Consider the following 13,704-nt stretch of genomic DNA (forward strand, 5'->3'; position numbering starts at 1 on the left):
ATAGCAGCCCATGCTAGATATAAGTCCTCTAATTGTAAATCGACTAGAATCAGGATTCTAAGATCCCGACCCGGCGCGACCGCGCGCTTCATCAGTGCGGGCCCACTGCATTTATGACAAGCTGGCGCGGGCGCGCCGTGCTTCTGGAGAAAACTTATGATTTCTTCTTTTTCCTTGCTACTTTGAGCCGAATTTCCACGAGCTTTTATTCCAACACCACCTTAACACCAAATTAGCACCAAAATAATTTTAATTCACCTGATTACCTAGATAATGCCTGAAATGTAAAAATTCTAGAAAACACATTAAAACACCAACAACTTGAGTATAAATGTCACACCCCTAATTTAAACAGAAAATTTAAATATAACTATTACATCATTTTAAAAAGAAGTAAACATAACCCAATCCAAGATCTTCCAGTTTAGGGTTTGGAACAGCCCAACACTACCATCTATTACAACTGATTTAATATCGAGTCCTCACACAAAATTACTATCTCTTATTCTACCTGAGCTCGAACATAAGCTTCAGCATCACAGGTCTTACGGGCGGTCTGCTTGAATCTAACCATAGCTGCTAGCTGTAATATCAGGATAAAGCAAGGAGTGAGCTAAATGCTCAACAAGTGCTAAACAGTACGATACAAAACATAAATCGAGATATATATTAAAGAATGTCAATGGGAAGACATAACCAATGATAACGAGAGATAAAACTTTGGGTGATGGCATCATTTTGCTTGTATCAAAACAATTTCAAATTTATATCTTAATCAAAATCATTTTATGACGCTACGGATTACAGCCGGTGATCAGCCGCGAAGTAATCCCGAACCTCGCTGGGTTCTAAAACATTAATGGGAATCCTTAGGCAACCTTTAAGCCTGATATAAGTGTGGAAAGGACTCGCGTCTCAGTCCAGATCCACTATTCAAAGAAAACATTTATCCCCCTTTGGGACTAAAAACCCACATTTTATTTATTTCGAAAACTGATGCCGAATTATAACAAAATCTCCTTTAACAGTAAACATTTTTATCAAGGGATTATAGATCAACTCGAAACACGGGAAATATGGTACTAAATCTCAGGGCCATGATCCACAAAACTTTACTCTATTAGGGTAACTGAAGGGTTTTCATATATCAAAACTTGGACAAGGAAATTTAGTTAGGCTATTGGATATTATGTAGGGGTAATGCCAAACTGGGCTTAAAGCAATGGTTTCTCGTCAAGGTACAAGTGCTGGATCATCAAGAAGATAGGCTTCATGAATACTAAGGGTGTTAAGGTATGGAGAAATGATCTTTAGCTCAGGATATATCGGAATTGTCAAGCTTTAGGATAAGAAAGAGGGGTATCAATCAATGAGGAACCACTTGATAAAAATCTGGCTTTCAGGATTCAAGGTAAGGTTCTATAGGGGTTCAAATGTCAGGATGAGATATCAATACTTAGGAATCATTAGCATGTTAATCAAGAGGATCAACCAAGTGTTATAACAACCCTTTATTCTATCATGGCATTCAAATTACTTTAATATACTACCATGATAAGACTTTTGAACTACTTGCAATACGTACTCGAGGGTTCATGGCATTTCTATATGATTCAAAGATAGACATAAGATACGCTTGATTTCAATATATCAAAATGACTCAGGATAGTTGCATCAATATATATATGAACTATTTGTAGTGAATACGAAAGACAAGTTGAATCACTTGCCTTGAGGAAGGCTGGTCTGGTCTGACTGGTAGGAGCAACTGGAAGCTTCACTCGACCTTTATGGCAAGTTTACCCTCGTCTCGAGATCCTACATAAATAATAATAATCCTCATTATAATATATTCTCACCCACTTAACCTATTTACAACCCGAATTTAAACACGGATGGCACTTAGGCCTATATGCACTTAATTTATATTTATCTTTAAATTATAATTGCACACACATAGCCACATAATCACATATCATATAATAATACCAAATAACACCATATATACCATAATGCAACACTAGGCTTGGATGATCTCAACTCACAACTTAAGTCACTTGGTCGCTAAACTAGACAAAGTCTTCAAATTTTGACTTCCTAACTCGATGTGCCTTTACTAAACTATCCAAGACCTATTGACCCTCACTTGGGCCTTTTACTCTACTGACCTTATACTATCTTACAACTATGGTGGTCCACCTAAATCTCACTCCTAAGTATTCTAAAACTTTATGATAAGTGAAAGTGCTCACTGGTGTAAATTTCAGAATGGTATCTATGGTTTCTTGAGTGCATTAGACACCCTTAAACTACAATTTTTCCTCCAAAACTCTTACACAAGACTCTCCTGACCTTAGGGCATCTCCCAAACTTGATGTGGCTCAAGGGCCTGGCTTGGGCCTTCTTGGGCCTAAGCTTAAAGTTCATGGTTCCCCTGTTTTTCTGGGCAGAAAACGCCCTGACTTGAATTAACTTGTGACACATGGTTCTAACTCATATCCTATGAACTATGGTTGTAAAAACTTCTCTGAAATTCCCTCTAACTAAGGCCCAACAGGGCCTAATGAGGGCCTACCCATGACATGGTCAAATCTCCCTATTTCTAAGTTGCAACAAAACTGTCCCCTGCTGGACAGATTTTGTTATTCTACTTGTGCACCCAACCAAACGACATACAAACCTTCAAGCAACTCCTAAAACCTTTTATATACTCCCAATACTAACTTCTGGTGGCTTGGGCCTCAAAGTGCACATCAAGGACATGGTCAAAACTCACTCTAAACCTCAGGGTACTAAACTGATTTTCTGCAGAAACTATGACTCTCTTTTCTCCAAGGTTTTTACTTGACAAACTCAACCACCAACAACCCAATACCCAAACCAAGACTTAAACATGGTGATCTACTGAACTAACTCCCTTATACTCAAAATAATCATAGTGGAGATCATCCTTACCTAAGGTGCAATCATGGCAAAACAAAGGAAATCACATTGCATAATTTACAAGTCATCAAGTTTTTAAAACAACAAGTTATGTACTTTTATAAAATATATACACGAATTTTTACCATACATCAAGGAACACTAATCAAGATTAACACCTTATCCCTACTGAAATTAAATCTTACTAACAAAATCTTTCCAAATGATTAAAATCTTCCAACATTCCAAGAGAAATTTACATGCATGCATGTCTTCGAGTTTTACCAATCAAAGCAACATGTTTTCTAAATATGTTTTACCATGAAATTGACATGCAAGCTGTTAGGGCGAAAACACGCGCTAATATTCACGCAAGTATACGCGTTCGCAAGTAATATAGAATATTTTCTAGTTCATTCCCTCAGAGACTCAGACTAAATTATTGTCTAATTAAACTCACTCACCAATGTATGACTACTTCTCAATGTTAAGATAATAACACTTAAAATTGTTGATTAAATATTAACTATAATTAACTACTTAATTAACCACTTAACTAACACTTCAATTTATCAATAATAAAACACTCATGAGATCACAACTTCATTATTACTTCCTTCTATAGCCATTGTTATTACCTTTAGCATGTGACAGTGATGATATTAATCGAAACACACGAAACTGATAAAAGCCAACTTTTATTGTACTAATACCATTCTACCAAGCATCCATAATTAAGATAGAAGTTGAATAGTCATCAATTATGTTGAGTTCCTATATGTCTACAGAAATTGACAACACAACTATTTAAGCTCAAGTTGTTCCTTTTGATTACATAGGGCAAATAAAACTGTTAGAGTTACCCACTAATCATGCTCAACGTACATGAACCTATGCTAGCATGGCAAGTTCTAAATCTCAAGATCCACCGTCGCTTCACAAGAGATTAACACCCTATCTTATATGTTCGCGACGCACATAAGACGAATACGCACAACCAATACTAGATATCATACAATCATCATCACACTAAAGTATTAAACAATTAACTAAAGAATTCCATAATAAATCCGTTGCAACCCCATGATCACGATTAGCCCATAATAGAACTTATCGCCATCATGGGTTCATATGAAATCATGACAAACAAATACAAGAAAATAATAACTAAACTAATTATATTAAAACAGAGTACGTCTCAAGAGTAAATAAGTCAAAGCAAGAAAACTAGCATCCAACGTTACAACGAAACAAGAATCACAAGGAAATATGCTTCCTCTTCGTTGCGGTGTGCTAAATCGGTCTTCTTCCTTATCTCCTTCGCTTCTTGCGTAAAACACAATCTAAAACATAATCCCCTTAATAATCTCTGTGAAAACGTCTCAAATCTACCTATATAATAGTCCCATAAAACTCAGATTACATAGAAGTTGGAAGCCAAACAGAAGTAGAAGTCTAAAATAATTTATCTTTTTCCCCGACCCTGCGCGGCCGCTCAGCATAGCTGCGCGGGCGCGCAGGTTGCTGCAAGGCCGCTCAGCATTGCTGCGCGGGCGCGCAGGCCTCTACTGGAAAAAATCCAGGTTTGCTCCGTTTCTTCGCCGTAATCTGCCCATTCCTTTCCTCTCGCAATGGTGAACACATGCCAAGGCTTATTCTTGATGATTCCTCCCCCGAAATGCAACTAATACCCTGAAATGCATAAACACTAGAAAAACGCATCAAATACACAAAATACTTGATTTCAAGACACCAATTTAAGCCATTTTAAGACGTTCTAAGTGGTATCAAATGCCACTTATCACACCCCCAAACTTAAATCGATGCTTGTCCTCAAGCGTCACAGACTAAAAAACAAATAAAAATATGCATGAATGCAATCTATATGAAAATGCAACGATCCCCCTTACTACAATTAACCAACCAAATTGTCACATCTCAACGAATGCAGTTAGACAACTAAAGATCAATAAACTCATCCAAACGGACATACAGCCAGAAACGTGGTGTGTGCAAATGCTTAACAGATATGCTTCGGAACTAGACCAATTACTATGACTAGACTATCCTCAAGGCAATCCTACGATTATACAAAGAATAAAAATTCTAGGCACAAAGTGATATACAACACTACAAGAACTCTGGAGCTTACTACAGAATCATGCTTTTTATTTACAACTCAAATGCTTATTTGACCGTGCAATGAGTGAGGTCCACAAAAGACTTATACAATGGTATCCATGTAACGAGCGTTAGGTTAGCGGATCCCAGACTCTAAAAGCCTTAGGTCACTAGGCACAAAGTCCCCTAAAAACTTAATAACTCGAATACCAAAGAGCCCACTCTTGATCAATTATGCAAAAAAAAAAATTTTTTTTTAATAACTTCTGAGCAAGTGCGTTTCGCTCCATCTTGCTCAACCCTAGACTACTCGCAACATATGCGAGCCGGCTACTAGCCATTTGACGCCTAGCCACAACTAGCAACAACTTCCATATTTTTTTCTCCAAAATTTTTTCTTTTTTCATGTCTTTATCACTAAGAACCTATAATCGAATTCTAAGCATAATAAGTAGATTGACCTTGAAAACAACCAAATCATAACAACAATCTAGCCCTTACGCATTCTTTAAGACTTAGTGGACTTATAATTGTTTCTAGTATGCATATCAACCTACACAACTTAATATCACTTTAATGCTATCACTACACTCGCATCAATATCACAATTCAGTCGATAACTTATTGCAAAAGGGATCATGGTAAATGCATGAGCTACATGACATTCATAAAAAAAACTAAATGGAATAAATTATGCAACTATATGAACTAAACTATCATGAATATGCAACTAAATGACACACACACAATATTCCTTAACTACCACCCCCAAACTAAAAATCTTCACTGTCCTCAGTGAAAGTAGTAGAAAGGAACACAGGGTATACCTACTCGGAGTCATCATCATCATCACCCTCAGTGGGTGGAGTATCAGGCGGTGGGTATGCAGAGTCCTCACCAAAAACTGGCCACTGGATATCAGCTCCAAGGCCTCGAAAAGCAGTCCCTAACGCAAGGGTGAGCTCCTGAGCAAACCTGCTCTGCGTCTCATACATGGCATCCATCCGCCGTGAAAGCCTCCTATACTGGGCATCACCCATCCCAGCACCCTCCTGAGCTCTCGAAGAACCAGCCTCACCACGCCCTGGCCTAGCCATAGTAGCACCTCGTGCTGGACGTCCTCCTGGAAGACGATAACCCCGCCCATGCTCCTCAGGCTCACCACCGGTCCACTCCTGCATCCCATTCAGAGTGCCAGAATCAATCGGAGCTGCTGGCAACTGCAACTGCTCATGAGCCGGCCAGTTCACTCCCACTGCTCGGCATAGCTTCGTAACCGTGGATGCATAAGGGATGTTCATATGCTTTGCTCCCCTCAAAAACTTCAGAATTCCTTGGTAGATAAACTCACCAAGGTCCACATAGTACTCATCATGCAGAATTCCCCACAACAACTGTGCTCTCTCAACTGTGACCTCGTGTGCATGTGAAGAAAGCAAAATATTAGCACATATAAATGCATTCCATGCACGGGCATACCTGTTCATGGCGATCGCCGGAAAGTGACGATACTCATTATTGCCTGGACTGCGGGTCCAAACTGTGCCCGATCGACAGAGAGTCGCACAAATCAAATCCAAGTCAAAATCCTCAGCAGTCTTTTCATTCCAGTTCTCCTCCTCGGGCTTCCTCTCTCGCTGTCCAATCACACGGCGAATCGCCGCAGGATGATAATCAACCGTCAGCCCACGGACTACAGAAAACCCATTCTTTTCAGCCTTCGTGTTCGCGTAGAACTCGCGAACAACGCTCATCGGTACTGCTTCGGGTGACTCACAAAAAGCTATCCACCCCTTCTCTGCAATCATGGGCAACAACTCACCATCCCTCCCTGATGGTAAAAACCCCCTCTCCTTCAGAATCGGCTTCCCCAACAGCCTAGTGTACTCCTCCTCCGCAGCTCTGTCAGTTAACCGAGGCCTTGCAGCAGTACCCCTCGATGAATCAGCAGTAGGAACTGTGCTGCTGCTGTCAATAGTGCGTGCTCTCTTGGGTGCCATTGATTCGTGAATAAAAGTGTGTAAGAACTGATTTTTGATGTTTGTGAGAGGGTTTAAGTGTAGGAAGTTTTGTGGGAGATATGTAGGATAGGTGTATGTATATATAGGGTGTGGATTAGATTAGGGTTTGGGAATTAAGGGACAAAATGATGGGGTAGTGGGAACAATTCGTGGGTTTATGGGCTAAAACTGTTTTTGTGTTTTTGTTTGTTTTTTTTTTTCTGAACTGTAAAAAATTTTCTGGAACTCGACCCCTGCGCGGCCGCTCAGCATAGCTGCGCGGGCGCGCAGAGGGTCTCTGGAAAAAAAAATTTTCAGCCCCTGTTTTCTGATTTTTTTTGTGTTTTTGGATAGGTTATTAACTTCTAAGGGTTCCTGTAACAACAATTCATGGGTTGCCTCCCACGCAGCGCTTCTTTTTCGTCATTAGCTTGACGTTCCGTACCTTTCTCAAGTAGTCAACAAAATGGCACTAACCACCTCTCGGTTTGCCATGTCCCCATAGTAGTGCTTCAAAAATTTCCACAGCTCCATGTGGAAACACAGTTTTGACAATAAAAGGTCCAGACCACCTTGATTTCAACTTCCCAGGAAAAAGTCGGAGCCGAGAGTTGAATAAAAGAACTTGTTGCCCTGGCACAAATAACTTAGGATGTAGCTTCCTATCGTGCCACCTCTTCACCTTTTCCTTATACATTTTGTTATTCTCGTACGCTTGAAGTCGAAATTCATCAAGTTCATTAAGCTGAAGCATTCTTTTCTTACCAGCTGCATCTAAATCCAGGTTCAATTTCTTCAATGCCCAGTAGGCCTTATGCTCAAGCTCCGCCGGTAGATGACATCCCTTACCGTACACCAACTGAAACGGTGACATCCCAAGTGGAGTTTTGTATGCTGTTCTGTAAGCCCAAACAGCTTCATCGAGCTTTAAAGACCAATCCTTCCTTGACGGACAAACAACCTTCTCTAGAATATGCTTTATCTCTCTGTTAGACACTTCCGCTTGACCATTTGTTTGCGGATGATAGGCAGTAGCTACTCGATGATTCACATTATAACGCTGCATCATAGAAGTGAACTTACGGTTGCAAAAATGCGATCCTTCATCACTTATGATTACCCGAGGTGTTCCAAACCTTGTGAAAATTTGCTTATGAAGAAAATTTAGCACTGCCTTTGCATCATTTGTCGGTAAAGCTTTAACTTCGACCCATTTTGAGACATAATCGACTGCCAGCAAGATGTACTGATTATTGCAAGACGCGATAAAAGGCCCCATGAAATCGATTCCCCACACATCAAAGACCTCGACTTCAAGCATCACATTTAATGGCATCTCATCCTTCCTTGACAAATTTCCCACTCTTTGGCAACGATCACACCTTAAAACAAACTGATGAGCATCCTTGAACAAAGTAGGCCAGAAAAAACCTGCTTGCAGAATACGAGCTGCCGTCTTCTCACCTCCATAGTATCCACCATAAACCGTGGAATGGTAGTCTCGTAATATCCCCTCCGTCTCACAGAACGGGATACATCTCCTGATGATCTGGTCAGCTCCCTGTCTAAACAAATATGGTTCATCCCACATATACAACTTCACCTCATGCAGAAACTTCTTCTTTTGAGCGGATGTCAAATTAAGAGGCATTATATTGCTGACGAGATAGTTTACAATATCTGCAAACTATGGTTCTTCCTCCTGAATTGCAAACAACTGCTCATCCGGAAAAGATTCATTGATTAACGTCCTATCTTGTGAAGTAGAATCGGGATTCTCCCACCTAGAGAAATGGTCAGCTACTTGATTCTCAGTACCTTTTCTATCTTTGATCTCTAACTCAAATTCCTGAAGTAAAAGCACCCAACGAATGAGTCTCGGCTTCGAATCCTTCTTAGAAACCAGATAGCGAATAGCTGCATGATCAGTGAATACTGTTACTTTCGTACCAAGCAGATAAGATCGAAATTTCTCAAAGCCAAAGACTATAGCCAAAAGCTCCTTCTCAGTAGTGGTGTAGTTTAATTGGGCACCATTAAAAGTCTTACTCGCATAGTAGACCACATGGAAGAGATTTTTCTTGCGCTGTCCCAGAACTGCACTTACCGCATAATCACTCGCATCACACATCATCTCAAATAGTTCTGTCCAATCTGGTGCTGTAATAACTGGTGCGGTGATCAAACTCTTCTTGAGAGTCTCGAATGCTGCCAAACATTCATCATCAAATTTGAATGGCACATCTTTCTCAAGCAAATTACACAACGGCTTAGATATCTTTGAAAAGTCCTTGATGAATCGCCGATAAAAACCCACATGACCAAGAAAACTACGAATTCCTTTCACAGAATTAGGTGGGGGAAGATTTTCAATGACTCCCACTTTGGCCTTGTCCACCTCCAGACCCTTGCTAGAGACCTTATGCCCAAGGATAATGCCTTCACGCACCATAAAATGACATTTCTCCCAATTAAGCACCAAATTAGTTTCCACGCATCTTTTGAGTACGGCGCGCAGATTATTCAAACATTCATCATATGAGTGTCCAAAGACGGAGAAGTCATCCATGAACACTTCGACGTTATTTCCAATCATGTCAGAGAATATAGCCATCATACATCTCTGAAAAGTGGTCGGGGCGCCACATAACCCAAACGAAACTCTGCGAAAAGCAAATGTGCCAAATGGACAAGTGAAGGTAGTCTTTTCCTGATCCTCTGGTGCAATACAAATCTGATTATACCCGGAATAACCATCCAGAAGACAAAAATACTCATGTCCCGCCAATCTGTCAAGCATCTGATCAATAAATGGAAGAGGGAAGTGATCCTTCCTTGTGGCTTTGTTCAATTTTCTATAATCGATGCATACTCTCCATCCTGTAACTGTTCGAGTAGGGATGAGCTCATTCTTTTCATTTGCGACCACAGTGATACCTCCCTTCTTAGGTACACATTGTACGGGGCTCACCCACGAGCTGTCAGAAATAGGATAAATGATGCCTGCATCTAGCCATTTCAGAATTTCTTTCTTCACCACCTCCTTCATGATGGGATTCAGTCTTCGCTGCTGTTCCACAGTTGGCTTACTACCTTCCTCTAGCAGAATTTTATGCATACAATATGAAGGACTTATCCCCTTGATGTCTGCTATGGTCCATCCTATAGCCGATTTGAATTCTCTCAAAATCCTTAAGAGCTTGTCTTCCTCACTACCTGAAAGGTCAGATGAAATAATAACAGGTAACGTAGATGAATCACCTAAAAAAGCATACCTCAAGTGTTCAGGTAATGGTTTGAGCTCCAAGGTAGGTGCTTCCTCTATTGATGGTTTGAGCTTCCCTTCAGCATTCTTAAGGTCAGAAGTACCAAGAGATTCAAATGGTATGTCCAGTTTTCGCTTCCATGGAGAAGCGTTCAGATATTGTAATTGCTCGTTGCTATCTTCATCATCGCTGTCAAAATCCCCCACTAAGGCCTTTTCCAATGCATCAGACATTAGCATGTGATCGAGTTCTGAAGTAACCGCAGTATCAATCACATCCACTTTTAAGCACTCCTCATCTTCTGTAGGGAATTTCATTGCCTTGAATACATTGAAGGTCACATCCTGATCTTGGACCCGCAGAGTAAGTTCACCTTTTTGCACATCTATCAAGGTACGGCCAGTAGCCAAGAAAGGCCTTCCCAAGATTATGGGAATCTTCTTATCTTCCTCAAAATCCAGAATAACAAAATCTGCTGGAAAGAAGAGCTTATCCACCTTGACGAGCACATCCTCAACTATGCCCCTTGGGTTAGTAATGGAACGGTCAGCCAATTGTAGCGACATGTATGTGGGTTTTGGATCAAGCAGATCCAGCTTTTTAAAGATCGACAACGGCATCAGATTAATGCTTGCTCCCAAATCACAAAGGCACTTGTCAAAAGTTAGATTGCCAATGGTGCAAGGAATGGTGAAGCTTCCTGGATCTTTCAGTTTTGGTGGTAACTTTTGCTGCAGAACAGCGCTGCATTCTTCCGTGAGAGCAACGGTTTCAAGGTCATCCAGTTTCACCTTCCTTGCAAGAATAGTCTTCATAAACTTCGCATAACTAGGCATTTGTTCCAGAGCCTCAGCGAAAGGTATATTGATGTGAAGTTTCTTGAACACCTCCAGAAACTTCCCGAACTGTCTATCCAGCTTTTGTTGCTGCAATCTCTTAGGAAAAGGTGGTGGAGGATAGAGCTGTTTCTCCCCTGTATTAGCCTCAGGCAGAGTGTGTTCAACAGTAGTCTTCCTTGGTTCCGCCGCTTTCTCCTTTTGCTTAGATTCTTCATCTCTAACTTCAGCTTCGACTTCCTTTGCCTTTTCAGCATCAGCCACTTTTCCAGACCTTAAGGTAATAGCCTTGACTTGCTCTTTAGCTTCCTTCCTGCCTGGTACTTCCGTGTCACTGGGAAGAGTGCCAGGTTGACGATTGAGCACTGCATTGGCTAATTGACCGATTTGATTTTCCAAGGTCTTGATAGAAACCGCCTGACTCTTGCACAACAGCTTAAGTTCCTCAAAATCAGCACTAGTGGGTGCAGCTGTACTTCCCTGTTGAGGATATGATTGCCTTGTAGCATACTGCTGTGGTTGCTGGAATCCAGGTGGGTTAAACTGTTTACTCACTCCTTGTTGATATGGTGGCTGAATAGCATTCTGATTATTCCCCCAGCTAAAATTTGGATGATTTCTGTTATTAGGATGATAGGTCGCTGGCACAGGCTGCTGTTGTCGCTGATAATTATTCACATACTGAACAGATTCGTTGACAAGAGAACACTGATCCGTAGCATGAGAACCTGCACAAAGCTCATAACCCATAGCTATTTGATTAACTCCATACGTAGCCAGAGAATCAACCTTCATTGATAGCGCTTGGAGCTGGGCTGCAATAGCGGTGGCTGCATCAACTTCCAGAATACCTGCTACCCTGCATGTCGTCATCCTCTGAGTTGGGTTTTGATGCTCATTTGCAGCCATCGTCTCTATAAGATTATACGCCTCAGTATAGCTTTTAGCCCATAAGGCTCCTCCAGCTGCTACATCGAGCATGGGCCGAGATTGGGCCCCCAAACCATTATAGAAACCAGTGATCACCATCCAATCCGGCATTCCATGATGTGGACATTTTCTCAACATTTCCTTGTAGCGTTCCCAAGCCTCGCACATAGATTCTGTAGGTTGCTGCGCAAACTGAGTAAGAGCACTCCTCATAGCAGCAGTCTTTGCCATTGGATAAAACTTCACCAGAAACTTTTGCGCAAGATCTTGCCACGTAGTGATGGACCCAGCTGGTTCAGAATGTAACCAGTCTTTAGCCTTATCCCTCAGTGAGAATGGGAAAAGCCTCAACTTGATAGCCTCATCAGTCACGCCATTATACTTAAAAGTGCTGCAGATCTCGACAAAATTCCTTATGTACATGTTGGGGTCTTCAGTTGCCGCTCCTCCAAAAGAAACAGAATTTTGCACCATCTGAATAGTGCCCGGCTTGATTTCAAAGGTGTTAGCTTGAATAGCCGGATGAAGGATGCTTGACTGAATGTCATCAATTTTAGGCCGAGAAAAATCCATAAGAGATGGATCAGCTTGAACAATACGATCTCCCATGTTTACTGGTTCTTTCTGCTCAGTTCCTGAATCCGAATCCTCAAAATCTAACTTCTTCGGAATATCAAGAACTTCGTCTGTCTCCTCTGCTGTATCTAAAGTCCTCTTGCGAGCACGAGAACGAGTTTGCATAAACGCTTGCTAAAGTACCTGAAACACAACCGAAAAGAGTAAGTAACTACTACGTCCTAATCACTGAGTCCTAATGACCAATGATGGTAAGTACATAAACTAAACAAATACGCCGAGTCCCCGGCAGCGGCGCCAAAAACTTGTTAGGGCGAAAACACGCGCTAATATTCACGCAAGTATACGCATTCGTAAGTAATATAGAATATTTTCTAGTTCGTTCCCTCAGAGACTCAGACTAAATTATTGTCTAATTAAACTCACTCACCAATGTATGATTACTTCTCAATGTTAAGATAATAACACTTAAAATTGTTGATTAAATATTAACTATAATTAACTACTTAATTAACCACTTAACTAACACTTCAATTTATCAATAATAAAACACTCATGAGATCACAACTTCATTATTACTTCCTTCTATAGCCATTGTTATTACCTTTAGCATGTGACAGTGATGATATTAATCGAATAACACGAAACTGATAAAAGCCAACTTTCATTGTACTAATACCATTCTACCAAGCATCCACAATTAAGATAGAAGTTGAATAGTCATCAATTATGTTGAGTTCCTATATGTCTACAGAAATTGACAACACAACGATTTAAGCTCAAGTTGTTCCTTTTGATTACATAGGGCAAATAAAACTGTTAGAGTTACCCACTAATCATGCTCAACGTACATGAACCTATGCTAGCATGGCGAGTTCTAAATCTCAAGATCCACCGTCGCTTCACAAGAGATTAACACCCTATCTTATATGTTCGCGACGCACATAAGACGAATACGCACAACCAATACTAGATATCATGCAATCATCATCACACTAAAGTATTAAACAATTAACTAAAGAATTCCATAATAAATCCGTTGCAACCCCATGA

At 40.7% G+C, this 13,704-nt stretch overlaps 1 non-coding gene across 1 annotated transcript; it reads left to right on the top strand.

Moving 5' to 3' along the window:
* The first annotated feature begins 12,184 nt into the window (after window positions 1–12,184).
* LOC141675593 (small nucleolar RNA R71) lies at window positions 12,185–12,291 on the top strand. Its single transcript, XR_012556237.1, has one exon. It is a non-coding gene; the product is annotated as a small nucleolar RNA R71 (small nucleolar RNA).
* The last annotated feature ends 1,413 nt before the right edge of the window (window positions 12,292–13,704 follow it).

Source organism: Apium graveolens, chromosome 7 (assembly GCF_009905375.1).
Source record: "Apium graveolens cultivar Ventura chromosome 7, ASM990537v1, whole genome shotgun sequence".
NCBI lineage: Eukaryota > Viridiplantae > Streptophyta > Magnoliopsida > Apiales > Apiaceae > Apium > Apium graveolens.